Here is a 15,312-nt window from a genome sequence, read left to right as displayed (position 1 = left end):
GATTTCATACTTCAAGCTCGTTAGAATTTGCTATTTCTATGTTTAGTCCAACAGTCATGCTAGGAGAATATATACTAATATTCATTGGAATTTTTCTCTTCTTATTCTGCAGAGCACGCCTTTGCTCACTGCATGCCTTCTCATATTGCAATCTCCGCTTTTCTGGCAGCTGTCAAAACCCAATATCCCTCAAAATATAGCGAAATTGCAAAAGACATTACGAGCAAAATTGGCCTTCAAGTATGTTGATTGAAAACTTAAGTGTATGGCATGTTATGTCTAATAGTATCTCTATATTTCTCAAAAGACATTAAGAGCAAAACTGTTCCGAGTTTAGGTATAATGACACGTACAAGTTATGCTAAAGTTTTTTTATATGTTCTTCCAGGGGCAGGTGAAGGAATGTGTGAAGAAAATGGTTGATCTTTGCAACAGATTGAACATCCAGATTGAGAGCACTGAATCAGGAACTCGCTCCACCTCAAGTAAAGTTACGGCAGTCCCTGAAGAGGAAATCAAAGAAGCTGGAACATCCGAAGAAGATGAAGACGAAGAGTGGACTGGGTTGATCAAGCAAGTACAGGACATGGGAAAGAGGAAGGCTCGGGTGCAGGTGTTGGTGCAAGCGGAGGAGTTGCTTGATGATGAAGTTAGGCTTGCAAGTGGCAACGAGGTAATGGTAGTCGATACATCTGATAAAAAAGATGTAAAAGAAACAAGTCTGGCCAAGGGAAAGGGCAAGGCAATGGAGAGATCGATTTTAGACATTGCTGAGGTTGAGCTGAAATGGCCCACTGATGATAAGGGGAGGAATAAGGCGAGGATTAAGGTCGGGTCTGGAAAATTAAGAAGATTTTACTCTCTCCTTTGTATAGTTTTAATACTTATGCAAAGTTGTGAAAGTGTCAATGCTAAGTCATCATTTGACTTCACATCCTCTTTTGATTATTATCGTTTGTCAGAAACTTGGGTCGGCACATTTTGTAGGTCAAGCCGATGTGACAAGTCTTTTGTAGATGATCGTTTTACGATACATGGGTTATGGTTTGATAAATACCCAACGCACTGCTCAAATGAACCCCCATCTCAGAAAAACAAAAACAAAAACAAAGAAAGATATGAGGTATGTTTATAAATATCTGACTTTAAAATTCAATTTCGTTTTTAAAGGGTTCAATTTTAATTGTTTTAAAAAATTTATCAGATTCCAGATGACTTATATGGGGCCCTAATGACTGAATGGCCTTCTCTTACTGGAGGAAAACATCAAAATCTGTGGATGCATGAATGGAGTAAACACGGGGATTCCGTAGGTTTCCGTCCTCCAACATACTTTAAAACAGCCCTGGAGTTACATAATAAATGTCGTGTTCAACAGGCTCTGGCCAAGGAGGGCATCAAGCCAGGCGGAGCGGAGATCAGCTTCAAAACATTCAAGGAAGCATTGGAAAAACAAGGCCTCGGTAAGACTGAACTAATGTGTAACCAAAGAAATCAGATCACGGAAATAAGATGCTGCTTTTGCCGTGGAACTAAAAAGAGGATGAGGTGTCCTAGAAAATATGGTCATCGTTGTGAAGGAAAAAAAAATAATCTACCCGTCCCTCGGGGATCCGAAACCCCCAAGGGACGAGTTGTAGGATGCATTGCAGCATAATCAGTTTGTTAGTTCTGCTTCAGCAAATCTTACACATAAGATTTTTTCTGGTTGAAGTATTTTCATTTGTCTTTGATTTGTAAAATGCTCTATTAGTTTCTTTTTAGCAGTTCAACTATCTAACATGGTTTTATAGTCTATGTGTATAAAATTGGATGTATTAAAGTACATGTCTCGTCTTTTTCTTGGTTATAGTATCAGCCAAAGTGTGCATATATTTGTTACAGTCTTAAAACCACTGAAATCTCTCACCTTTGACAACTATTCACCAAATCAACCCAAGACTGATACATTATTGTTTCAGCATATTACCAATTACAATTTCAACAGAAAAGAAGTATTACCTGATTATGGTATTAGTCAGTGTTTAGCTAATGAAGTCAAATATCAAATAGTTTCTGTTTACAAAATCTATTTGTTAATACAACGATCTCAAAAAAAAAAATTCAATCCGGTACAAAGTTCTTTGTATTGAACTTTTTCCCACTTGTTACCAGATAATATGGAGCCTAGTCAATCTATGTTTTTCCATTAGTCTCATCTCAACTAAAGTGTCTAAAAAATGGTTAGGTATAGGATATCTGCACAGCAATGAAGCAAGTAAACCTAGGATAGTAAACCAGAATATTTCAGTGGAGAATGTTCTCCTTGACAAAGATTTTAATCCATTGATCAGGAATGCTGGACTTCCCAAGCTTCTCGCAGACGATGTTGTTTTCTCGGCTCTAAAAGTAAGTGCTGCAATGGGATACCTAGCTCCCGAATACATTACTATGGGACGCTTTACCGAGAAGAGTGACATATACGCATTTGGAGTTATTGTACTTCAAGTTTTATCCGGTAAGACAGCGATAGGCGGTTCAATACGGACGGCATTTCAATCTTTCAAATTTGATGATTGCATCGACACAAATCTTAAGGGAAGATATTCTAACTCTGAAGCAAGCATTCTAACAAAGCTTGGAATGCAATGTATCCATGAGAGCCCCGATGAAAGACCAAACATGGTGGATGTGATTCAGGAGTTGAGCGTGTTTCTGGCTCATTCATAATGATCTACTAATTCTAATTGCTAGGTTTCATCCATTGCTGTTATTTATTCCTGAGCATGTAATAAAGTTATCTAAGTTAGTCATTGCCAAATAATTGTAAATTTCACTAAAAGCCTTTTATTCAGTCAGATAGATAATTTTTTTTACAACATATACATGTTTATTATGGATTTGGATCCTCATATTTCACTATGGATTTGTATAACTGCTGTTGTTGAAAAATATGAAAGTAAGAAAGCATTAGTAATGAGTGGATGGGGAGAACTTCCAAAACAGACTATAAGTGGAAACAGAGGTCAGACCAGAGTTTAGCCCACATCGACCAGTGCATGTGTGAAATAAAATTGTTAATAATATAAAATGAATAGAGACTTCCACCATTCAATTCACGCAGCCGTGTGATGAGCTCAAAGCAAACTATTCTTTCGCCTTTGACTAAAGAATACTGTGGGCTCGTCACTATTAACGGCATATGCCAATTTTTGGAAGAGTCTTCTATAGAGGACTCTGCAGTAATAGTAAGCACTTTTATTTCAAAAAAAAGTTGAAACTTTTTTAATCAATTTATTCAATTGAGGAACAAACTTAGTTAAAACCTTGATTAGGCTTAAAATTGTATACCATGCTTTGTATTTCAGCGAAATCAAATCCGTTTTCTCTCCATGGGGACTAATGTCCACACTCAAAGATATAAAATGTCGGAAATTGTGTTAAAATAACACAGATGCTTTTAGAAATTCCTTCCAACTCTCAATTTTGTACTAGCTTTTAGAAATTGTGGCCAAACACCCTGGGAGTTTCTTTCCACCTGGCTATGTGGTTCTGTGTTTGTAGTCATAATTGATTGACGTGTTTGAATTTGAGATTTATAACTTTTTGAGTTTAAACGTGATTTTTATACCTGTTCAATTCACTTTCATGAAAATGTATATAAACAAAAAACTTTCAACATTCAACATATTGTTAAGTAAAATTAATTTTTAGCACCGTAGAACCAAATATGCATGCACTTGGTCTATTTCACGGTTTTGAAATCATGTGACTTGATTCAACCTAATAATTCAACTAATAATTGATGAGTTGAATGATCAATCCAATATATTTTTATTTTTTTTTATATATTGACAAAGTATCAAACACTGTTTAAAATTCTCACATATAATTTCAAGATCACAAGTATGAACTTGGATGAAGGTGTTTAATATAACAATATCATTATTATCATTTGAGTAAGGTCTTACCAACACTATCAATTCAATTTAACAATGATATCATTTATATTCACCTTTATTGTGGAGTAATTAAAAAGTGTGATATTTAATTGTTTTTTTTAACAAAATTTTCATTTTCTTCTTGTTTGCTTCCCCCTTATTCTCCACATTGTCGTCAATACACAAAGTTTTCTAGGAGGATCGTGCATTCGTACACCTGGCAGATATGTACACAGTCCTATACTTTTTACATTTTCTTTTTTGAAGGATCCTATACTTTTTACATGCATGCCAGAATTAATTGATTTCAGGATCCGAATGCTGCCTTTACTATTTTTTTTGAGAGAGAATGCTGCCTTTACTTGTTTGCAACTATATATTCATCATATCCTCGTGCATGCATTTATAAGGTCAATAAATGCAGGCATTATTAGTCGATGCATTTACTCATTTCAATTGAATTTGGATAAAAATAAGGTGTTCTTTAATTTAGCTCGTTTATTTTGAAATAAATAAAAAAAGTTATCTCGTTTACATGAAGTCTGAATTTGAAGACAATAATAAGGTAAAGTTCAAACAGAAGTAGTATACTCAATACTCATACAGTACTCCGTTGTTTTAGCGCTTTATAGTGTGAAAGAATCAAAGAACACATATTATATGTACGGATGAAGCATGCGGCTTGTATATGTCTAGCCCACCATTTTTTGTTTCCCACTTGGGTTACATAGGTCAAAAAAGTCTGTTTAATTTCCATCAAATTCTATGTCCAAAATGAACTGATGATGATGACTGACTATCAAGCATCTTCTACTCAAATAATTAATTGTATGGTTCAAATGCATTTTAACCCCCATAATAGTTTTTAGCCTAAAAATTAGGTGGTTGTGGTGGGAGTTTGTGTCTCCTATGGGTCTAGCCCAACAGTTTCTGTTCTTCACGGGATTAGGTGGGGGAAGAGTGTTAGGCTAGGTTTGCTCATTGTTTGGCATGTTGTTATCTGGACCATCTGGACATCCAGAAACGACCTTATTTTTTCTGGTGGCACCTTTCGAGAGGAGTCTTTGGTGGGATAGAGCGAAACCCTTAGCTTGGAAGTAGTTCCTGGCGAAGCGTTCTGCTAGTTCCTGCACTTACCTTGAGTTCCGTGCAACCCATCCTGTGCTGGCATCGATAGGGTTCTATGGGGGTGGTGTTCCTGGGGTTGCTAGGGGGGTTGGTGGGGGTTCGCAGCCTCTTCCTTCCTGGTCTGGCTCCGTGGGCTCTCTTTGCGCCTTCTTTTTCCTTGCAGGTGTTTCTTTGGTGTGTGGCGTTCGTCGTTGGATGGATGCTCCTGGTCGTTGTTGTTTTTCTCTTTTTGTCTTTCTCTTTCGGGTGTTTGTTTCTTTGGTTTGGTTCTCTTACCCCGGTTGTGGGGCTAGAGTTTCCTCCTTCGGATGTTGGTGTACCTTGTAAAACACTAAGAATAGTAATACTATATTTGATTCTTTAACATGTCAGTCCACTTTATTAGTATTTTTCTTCACAAATTTTGCTATTGAAAGGACAAGATTTTTCATTTTTAAACTTCAGAAAAAATTGAATACATACTTTAAAAAAAAACGTTACTACATTAATTTTCTCCTTAAAAAAATTACTATACATTAATTTTTCTTAACTTATGCTCTAAGCAATCATCAGTATTTTTCATATACGAGTAAAATATAAAGGCACCGTGTCCATTGGAACAAGTCAAAGAAAATTAAGAGGAGAGCTAACTGGTGACGTTAATTAAAATAATGGATGAGACTGTGATGAAGATGGCTTCGTGGAATGATTGTGACTCTAATCATAGCACCCAAGCAAACAATGACCATATATCGGAAGGGGGATCCTCTGCTTGGTTAGTGGTGGGTTTAAGCAGTTAATCAAGTTTCTTGTGAAAAAAGATACTGCTTGCACCTTTACAAAGACTTCGACCATATTCATTCTTGGTATAATTAATTACGAATGCTATGACCTCTCAGAATTAATATTATACAAGATCTATTTCTTGTTGGGACTAATCAATCTTAAATGGTATCCATTTGACTAGTATTTCTCTTCTTGGTGTTTTACTATTATTGGTCATGTCTTGCATCCCTCACTCCATTGACCCCGGCCCGTGTTCTTTTTTCCCTTTCTTTCTTATTTCTTTTTAACACGAAGAATGTGTTGTAAAGACAAACCAATTTGCCCAGCTTATTACATTCAAGCTAGCCATCAATCCCATCAGTAATAACTTCCATTAATATTTATGAAAATAATTATTTTTGTCAAAATTTTTTAAGTTTGAACATACTCCCTCCGTCCTAAATCATAAGCAAAAAAAATTATTTTCTTTGTCCCATATTATAAAAAAAAAAAACTAACTTTTATCATATTTAATTATGTTTTTTTTAAAAAAAAAAAAAATTCAAGGAAAAATTAAATGTAAAGTGCATTCAATTTGCTCTCTTTTTCATTTTCTCTATAATCAACTACAAATGAAAATTGTTTTTACATCTTCATATAAAACTTATTTCAAAAATAACACAAAAACTATGTTACAAACTACTATGTTTTAATTTTTTTAATAAGTGTGATTTTTTTTATTTTTTTTTGCTTATAATATGAGACGGAGGAAGTATACTACTACGATATTTTCTTTGAAATGGTTAAACTGTTTAAATTGACCACATTGTGAAACTTTGTTTTTTTTAACGATCAAATTTGAACTGTATTTACTTTTTAGAGGAATGATTAAATTTGTATTTCTATAATAATCAAATGCAAATAGTAAGTAAGAATTTAATGTTTGTTATCAAGATAAAATAAAATAGGGTTAATAAATATTCACAGTTTTGTTTTTAGTCCCTATAAAATAAAATCACACTTTTTAGTCCTTATGATATTTTTCTTAAGCATTTTAGGGATCGAAACCGTTGATAAATTTTTTTTATAAGAACTAAAAGTACTGATGAAAAATTTTATAGGAATTATGAAAATTTTTATTGAAACTAAAATGTGTGATTTTATTTTACAGGAACTAAAAATAAAACTATGAATATTTATAGGGCTGAAAACTTAATTAACTCAACAAAATAATATAAATAGCAGTCATAGTCATAAGATAAAATATAAAATAGAATTAGGTATTAAGGTTTGATATTTTTGTACATGTCGGATATTTTTATAATATTTAGTGAGTGGTGATACATGTACACCTTCATGTTAGGTATTAACCCTATTTTTATAATAAAATAGGGTTAATAAATATTCACAGTTTTGTTTTTAGTCCCTATAAAATAAAATCACACTTTTTAGTCCTTATGACATTTTTCTTAAGCATTTTAGGGATCGAAACCGTTGATAAATTTTTTTTATAAGAACTAAAAGTGCTGATGAAAAATTTTATAGGAATTATGAAAATTTTTATTGAAACTAAAATGTGTGATTTTATTTTACAAGAACTAAAAATAAAACTATGAATATTTATAGGGCTGAAAACTTAATTAACTCAACAAAATAATATAAATAGCAGTCATAGTCATAAGATAAAATATAAAATAGAATTAGGTATTAAGGTTTGATATTTTTGTACATGTCGGATATTTTTATAATATTTAGTGAGTGGTGATACATGTACACCTTCATGTGACAATACACCTCTTACATCCAAATAAAATCCTGACATGTGGCAAGAAAAAGGGAGAGGAAAATCTGATTGTGAGATGAATTTATCAAAATATCTTTAATGTATGGGGTGTACAATAAATGGTGTATTATTAACGTAACATTTTCCATATTTAGTAGGAGTAAACAATATCTAATCACCTCAACCGCCTTGGTCCACAAAGACTTAAATTGCGATTGCAATGCAACTAGAAGAAAAAGTTATGAAGAAGCTACCACCACTAAAATCCAAAAGCACCAACAGAAAAGGTATGAATATTAAAAAAGTTGACGAAGAAAGCACCGAGAAAATATGAAAATAAAACGCGGCCATTACTGTTTCTGGAAAAGTGAAGTAAATTTCACGGTGGCATCTAGCATGCAAAAGTGCATATATTCTTTGGTATGGTGCACAAAAATAAAAATAAATAAAAATATCTATTATAACTAATTTATAGGTTTATGTGAGATTATGACATTTACCCCAATTATTTTATTTAATATTATTACGGACCCGCCACAATAGTTTTGATTATTACACATTTACCCCATGCATAATTAATCTCTTCTACTGTACAATTCGTAACTTTAAATAATTAATAACTCAAAAAATTGTATTCCATTCTTCATTTCTGGCTTCAATTTATTTCAGTTCGTGAACCTCTAAATATATTAAAAATCAAGAAATATTGATTACTGAGATTTTTATAACCTTGATTGCTTTCATGAGGTTTTGCTGTGGTAAATCACTATTATTTAATTTAAGTTTACGCCACTGATTTTTTGAAATTAAAGTTGTATATTCTTGTTAAACTCTATCGTCAAAAAGACAAACAAATGTTTTAAGCTAAATTTGGCTTCTAGTCAAGTGCATCATCATCGTGTTGTTGAATTAGATTCATTATTGGTTTATTCAAAGTATATATAACTTTTATTGTCAGTTTTGTTGATACTTGATAATAATTTTGTATTCTGCTGATAAAAAAACAGCAATGATAAAACTGTTAAGAATCAGATCTGGATATTTCTTCATTTCCAACTCCAAATCATTCCATCTCGACAAGAAGACGAAAAGAAAAAAAGAAAATTATTAACCAAACAAGTGAGTTTCTTTCCATTCACATGTTCTTCATGCCAAAAACTGTATAAAAATCGATGAATTTCATTGTGTACCAATGAAGATCCAGTCGTGTCAATTTGCGGGTCAAAAAACCCATTTAAAAGTCTATGGGTGAAGAAGATGAGTTTAAAAAAAAAAAAAAACAAAGAAAATATTCCTATCGAATGATTCGTACACGCGACCTATGACAAAATAACCCATAAACTACAACAACTTCACCACGCATTCAGTTATTCATTTATTGGATTTTTATTGTATTTATTAACTATGGAGAAAACTTAGGTACAATTCCTTAGGTGCGTTCTTAACTAAGACTCCGTTTGGATAAACAGCTTATATAGATGCTTATGGCATTAGTGCTTATAACATTAGAGCTTACAACATAAGCTTTTATACTTTATAACTTATTTATGTTTGGATATGTACACTAAAAAGTACTTACATAAATTGAAGTGTTTGGATCTGACATTATATAAGCAATTATCGAAATTTTAAATATTTTTAATTTAACAAAAAAAATCAAAGAATCGAACCACAAAAATCAAAGATAATAGTGTACAGTTTGTTACAAAAAAAGACAAGTTAAGATTGTTTTATTTATTCAGTTTCATTTTGTTACGTAACAAAAAAATAATAAAAATCTTTCTTAAAAAAAAAAATCTTAGTTATGTGTGTTACTTTGGTAAGATAAATATATAGCAATTTTATTATTCATGCACCGCCAAAGATAACTAACATTATAATTAAAATATATGTTTGTTTCTAAAAACAAAAACAAAAAAAAATTAAAATATATGTTTTGAAAAATTGGATCTAGAGAGAATCGAAGGAGGTTACATAAATTCATAAGCTCCTTGTTAAGCCGGAGGATAAGCTGAAAATTTAGGCTTATTAAAATATGGCATAAGCAGCTTATGAAACTATGATAAGCTATTTTTATTTGTTTACCCAAACACCTTTAATAAAACTTATGGGAGTAGATAAGCCCATATAAGCTAAAAATAAACCAATCCAAACGGGGCCTTAATTCACCATGATTTTCTCAAAATTTGTTATATCCAAAAAATATATATTTTTAGTTAAGTACCATACGAAAAGCACCTGAGGAACTGTACCTAAGTTTTCTCCTAAAATAAACTCACTTGATAAAACACTTTAACTTAATCATTTTTAAAAAACAAACAAATTTAATCTTAATCCTAATCAAAATAAATTTTTCTATAATTCAACTTTCAAATATTTAAAGAGTTAAAAACAATTTCCAATCTATTATCTTTCAAAAAAAAAATTTCCAATCTATTATCTTTATCAAATTATTAAAGTTAATCCTTCTCTAATTATTAAAGTTGATTTTTCTCTAATTATTAAAGTTGATGAAATTTTGTAACAAAAAATCCAATTTTTTTATAGTTGTATCCAAACAAATTAAAATATTTAAAACATGTGATTTTAATGAAAATAAACAAACAAAGTAAATCGTTATTTGTTTTATAAATTATTTTAATTAATTGGTATCAAAATCACTTTTATTTTAATTTGTAACGAAACGAGTCCTGAACTGTTTCTTTTTAAAGAGGTGGTTTTTATCATGATAAAAAAAAATCTATAAATTATTGAGTGTGGTTTTTTTTAATTTTTAAAAAATTTCTCATATATTTAATTTACACTTACTAAACTTTATGGTACATGTGATTTTATCTAATTGTGTGTTTCTAATAAAAAAACATTAATAAAATTACATTTCACTTATGAATAATATAAAAAAATATTGGATAAACATTTTATACTGATCTTTAAAAAACACGGGAAAAAAGAGTAAATAAAAACTTACATGCCTCCAACAGTTATAATGTCTCAAGTGCTTATAACCATATGTTGACATCAAATAGTAACAACTTGGCGGTTACTCACATTACTGAAATTTGGAACAAGGAAGTGCCCCTGAAAATCAGTCTCTTCGCTTGGCGCTTGTTACGTGATAGATTACCAACAACGGACAATCTAATCAAAAGACACATTTTACATCTGAATGCTCAGTTATGCGTGGGTGGATACGGTACGATAGAAGATGCGAAACACTTATTCCTCTCTTGTGATTTTTTTGGAAAGCTTTGGTATGGTATTTCTAACTGGCTTGGTTATAACATAGTGTTCCCTGAAAACGTGTCAGGCCATTTATATCAATTTGGCACCTTTATCGGTTTTTCAAACAACAAACACTCAGCTCTTAACCTTATTTGGCTATCATGTGTGTGGGTGATTTGGCTTGAAAGGAATGATCAGATCTTTCACCAAAAAGAAGCTTCTTTTAATCAATTGCTGGATAAAGTCAAGCTTCAATCTTACTGGTGGCTGAAAGCAAATCGTCCTAGTTTTGTTTTCTCCTACCATTCATGGTGGTTGAATCATTTACCTTGCTTGGGAATATTTCTGTAACAGGGCAGCATTCTTATTTTTTTGAGCTTGTTTAGGCTCCAACTCTTTGTTATTTCTTGTATTTTGAGGGTTTTGGCACTCCTTGTGCTAAAATCTTCAGACTTTTAGTAATATAATTCATTTTAGCTTCTTCAAAAAAAAAAAAGTAAATAAAAAAGAAAAAAGCACACGGGATTAGTATTTATTATGAAAAAATAAAAATACAACTACTTTACATAAAACTACAACAATAATTAGTTAGACGCTAACTAATATTGTTGTACAAATCATACACGGGACAATAATCAATCACATATTAATTAGTTAAATTGATTTATTTTTTTTTTTATGTATTGTATATAGGCATATGACAAAAAAAAAACTCATATCCGTCTGAACCAAACTCAATTTAATTCAATTTTTCCCGCTTTGACTCGGTTTAGGTTTTCTCCGATTTTAAAACACTGATATGGAATTAGTAACGGGAATATAGGTATACCCTTCCGGAACACATACCCAAACTCGTCTCGAATGTTGAAAATCATTTTATTGCCCCCATTTAAATCAAAAGAAGCACAAACCATAAATCATTTTAGCCACACAATCAGAGTCTCAGTCTGAAAGATGACACTCACTTATCAGAGTTTTCCCTATTCTCCATCACCATAGCCATGATCTATCATCGTCATTTCTTTGCAGGATAATGCATTGCAACTTTGCGTATAAGGCAGATAAATACTTCTATTTTATTAAAAGAAAAATCAATTGCAAGGATGAGACGAGGATATCCGAACCTGTCGGAGACAGGGATGAAATTCATTTCTTATATGTGTTGGGTTTGGGTAGGGTAACAGATAAGTATATAGTAGTAGGTTATGGGGACGGGGAAGGTAAAATTTGTTCCCACCCGCCCCATTGCCATGCCTAATTATATATTCTAAATAATAGTGGGAGTAATTATAATATAGTAATTATAATTTGATATAAGAATCTTGCACGATATACATATTTATTGTTTATAAATTCATATAAAAAATAAAAAATAAATGCTAAAAAAATTACTAATACTTTTCAAGGATATATAAAAATCACGGTGCTTATTAACGTCCCCATTATCATTTATTGTGATTTTATTATTTATAATATTTTCACATATATTTAGTCTACCACTTTATAATATTTAATAACAACTATTTCAATGTTTTTATTATTATCTTCATCTTTATCATTAATTTTTTTCTTACCCCAAGTTTCCGCCTGAGTAGAAACAAGACGGAGTATATGGAATGTAACTTCAGCAAAAGGAGTAGAAGGTCTACCTTGGAGATGAAAGTTGGAGATCATATCATACCCCAAGTTACACGGTTTAAGTATCTTGGGTTCATAGTACACAATGATGGAGAAATAAAAGCATATGTAAATCATCATATTCAAGTTGGGTGGTTGAAATGGAGAAGAGCCTCAGGTGTTTTGTGCGATAAGAAAGTACCACTTAAGTTGAAAGGAAAGTTTTATCGGACAACAGTCAGACCGACAAGTTGTATGGTTAGGAGTGTTGGTTATCATATTCCTGGCTCGCAAAATTTGGTTATATTATTATGTTGTGTTGTGTTGTGTTAGTGATAGTTGTGGTCGAATATGAAAGAAGGGGAAAATATGTACAAAAAAGGGGGGGACTAGGCCAAAACCCTCTGAAAACAATAAGAAACGACGGAAATAAAAAACTGAAACATGCTAAGGAAATCTAAAATAGGTAGACCATGTCAGTCTCTAGCAAAATCAACCGCCAATGAGGCAGGCATATTATGATACCAAGATGTCACAGTCATGTCGTGTCCCAAGTCCGCCATAATGTCTGCACAACAATTCCCCTCCATGTAAAAATGATAGCAAATAACAAGCAAACTAAAGTGCATACAATTATTTCAACGATTCCAATTTCATACATCACATCTTTATCATCATCATCATCCTACAAACTAAATTATGTAAACCTAAACGCAAGAGAAACAAATGAACACATAGAGAACCGGATCTTGCATATGCCTCATGAATTGATCATCCAAATCTTACTGAGACTACCAATGAAGTCTCTTATACGTTTCAAGTGTGTTTGTAAATCTTGGTTAACTCTTATATCTGATCCTCACTTTGCAAATTCGCATTTTCAAATTACCTCTAAAACACACATTCATAGACTTGTGATCATATCAACTCCAAATCTTAAAACTCGATCTATAGATTTCGAAACATCCCTTAACCATGATTCTGCTTGTGCTCCACTAGACCTTAATTTTACACATGATCTATCTTATTTCAACGTCGAAATTAAAGGTTCGTGTAACGGGTTTATATTTATGCACAGTTCTTCAGACATACTTCTATGGAATTCATCCATTGGAGTTCACAAACAAATACCTTTATCTCCTATTAATTCCAATCTAGACGATGGTTGTTTCGGTTATTTATATGGTTTTGGGTATGACCAGTCAACAAATGACTACCTGGTGGTTTCAATGTCTTGTGATCCGGCTTTAGCTAATATTTCATCACATTTGGAGTTTTTCTCACTGAGAGCCAACACATGGAAAGAAATCGAGGGTATCCATTTCCCTTATATAAATGCCTCTCATGATCCCAGAGTAGGGTCGCTTTTTAGTGGATCTATTCATTGGTTGGCTTTTCGTCATGATTTATCGATAAATGTTATCGTTGCCTTTGATTTAACGGAAAGAAAACTTTTAACAGATGATTTTTATTGTGATCCCAAAAATTGTGATTTGTGGGTATTTAGAGGATTTGTTAGTCTCCGTGGGGGATGTTATAGTTGAAATATGGGTTATGAAAGAATACAAAATGCATTCGTCTTGGACTAAGGGGGATGTATTGGATTAGGATTCTATGGGATTTTAAAAGACTTTTTAATTATGAAAAAGTCTTGTGGTATTCGATCAAGACTTTTTGCAATTTAAAAAAAGTCTTGTGGTATTCAATCAAGATTCTTTGTCATTTTAAAAAAGTCTTGAGGTATTCAATCAAGACTTTTCATCATTTAAAAAAAGTCTTGTGGTATTCAAAATCATTCAAATTTCGAAGGATTGTTTAATAAATTGGATTTTGTAGTGTAATTTTAACAAGAAAAAGTCTTTCATGAAAAGATGAGATTTCTTGAGATTGTTTTTATTTTAAAAGTTACTATCTTTTTCTTCTCATCTCTCTCTCTCTCTCCCCCCCCCCCTCCCCCTCCCTATTCTCTCTCCATTCTCTCTCTCTCTCTCTCATCTCTCATCCCCCCTCTCTCCCTCTCTCTATCTCATAAAAAAATAAAAAATTGTATTGAGAATATTATGATAGAGAGTATGTCGTAATCAATGTTCCGCAAATCGAGTGTTAAATCTCCGAGATTATCGAGTTTACATTTTTAGGTACAAAAATCGTGTTAGCTCTGAGGTAAAATCGGTTTCTGGTAAAATTGGAAGGTTTAACGAGTTTGACTGAGTTAACACTTGGTAAACTCGTGTAACTCGACCGATTTGTAATGGCTGACACAATATTTTTTTTTGAAAGATTTGTAAGTGCTGGCATAATTTTAAATATGTACAATTGAATTTTATGGGAATAACATTTTTAACAAATAAAAAATGTGTATTGAGAATAATGTGTTAGAGTGTTTTTTAGTCCCTTAAAATCTTATAAATTCCATAAAATTCTTAAAATTTGAAAATCAATAGTAAAAGAATTTTTTATTGATTTTATTTTTCTTTATTCAAACGCTATAATTTATTTCTTCATTATTTTTATCATTCACACTTGTAAGTTTGCTCTTTTTCCCCTAAAATTTATTGAATCTTTTGAAATTTTAAAATCACATGAAATCCTTAAAATTCTGTGTGATAAATCCTTTAAAATCTTGAGTGTATAAAGTCTTTTACATAAAAAGTCTTTTAAAATCTCACAGAATCAATACAATCTCACACAGTCTTTTAAAATCTTAAAGACTTTTTTTTATTAAAATAGTCTTTTAAAATCCTAATCTAATACACCCCTAAGACTCTTGTTCTGTCTATTGATGGCATTTCCATTAAGTACTTTTCCCCAATGTGCTCTACAATAAGTGGTGATATTATTGGAACATATGGTGGTACTGAATTGGTGAAGTATGATGACAAAGGACAGTTGCTAGAG

General features: G+C 31.9%; 1 non-coding gene across 1 annotated transcript; it reads left to right on the top strand.

Annotated features, from left to right (window-relative positions):
- Positions 1-3,101: 3,101 nt before the first annotated feature.
- On the top strand, positions 3,102-3,216 carry LOC112417657 (U5 spliceosomal RNA). The gene has a single exon (XR_003008249.1). It is a non-coding gene; the product is annotated as a U5 spliceosomal RNA (small nuclear RNA).
- Positions 3,217-15,312: the final 12,096 nt, after the last annotated feature.

This window comes from Medicago truncatula, chromosome 8 (assembly GCF_003473485.1).
Source record: "Medicago truncatula cultivar Jemalong A17 chromosome 8, MtrunA17r5.0-ANR, whole genome shotgun sequence".
Classification (NCBI taxonomy): Eukaryota; Viridiplantae; Streptophyta; class Magnoliopsida; order Fabales; family Fabaceae; genus Medicago; species Medicago truncatula.
Note: the sequence above shows the minus strand (reverse complement) of the source record. Positions and strands in the feature narration are given on the sequence as shown.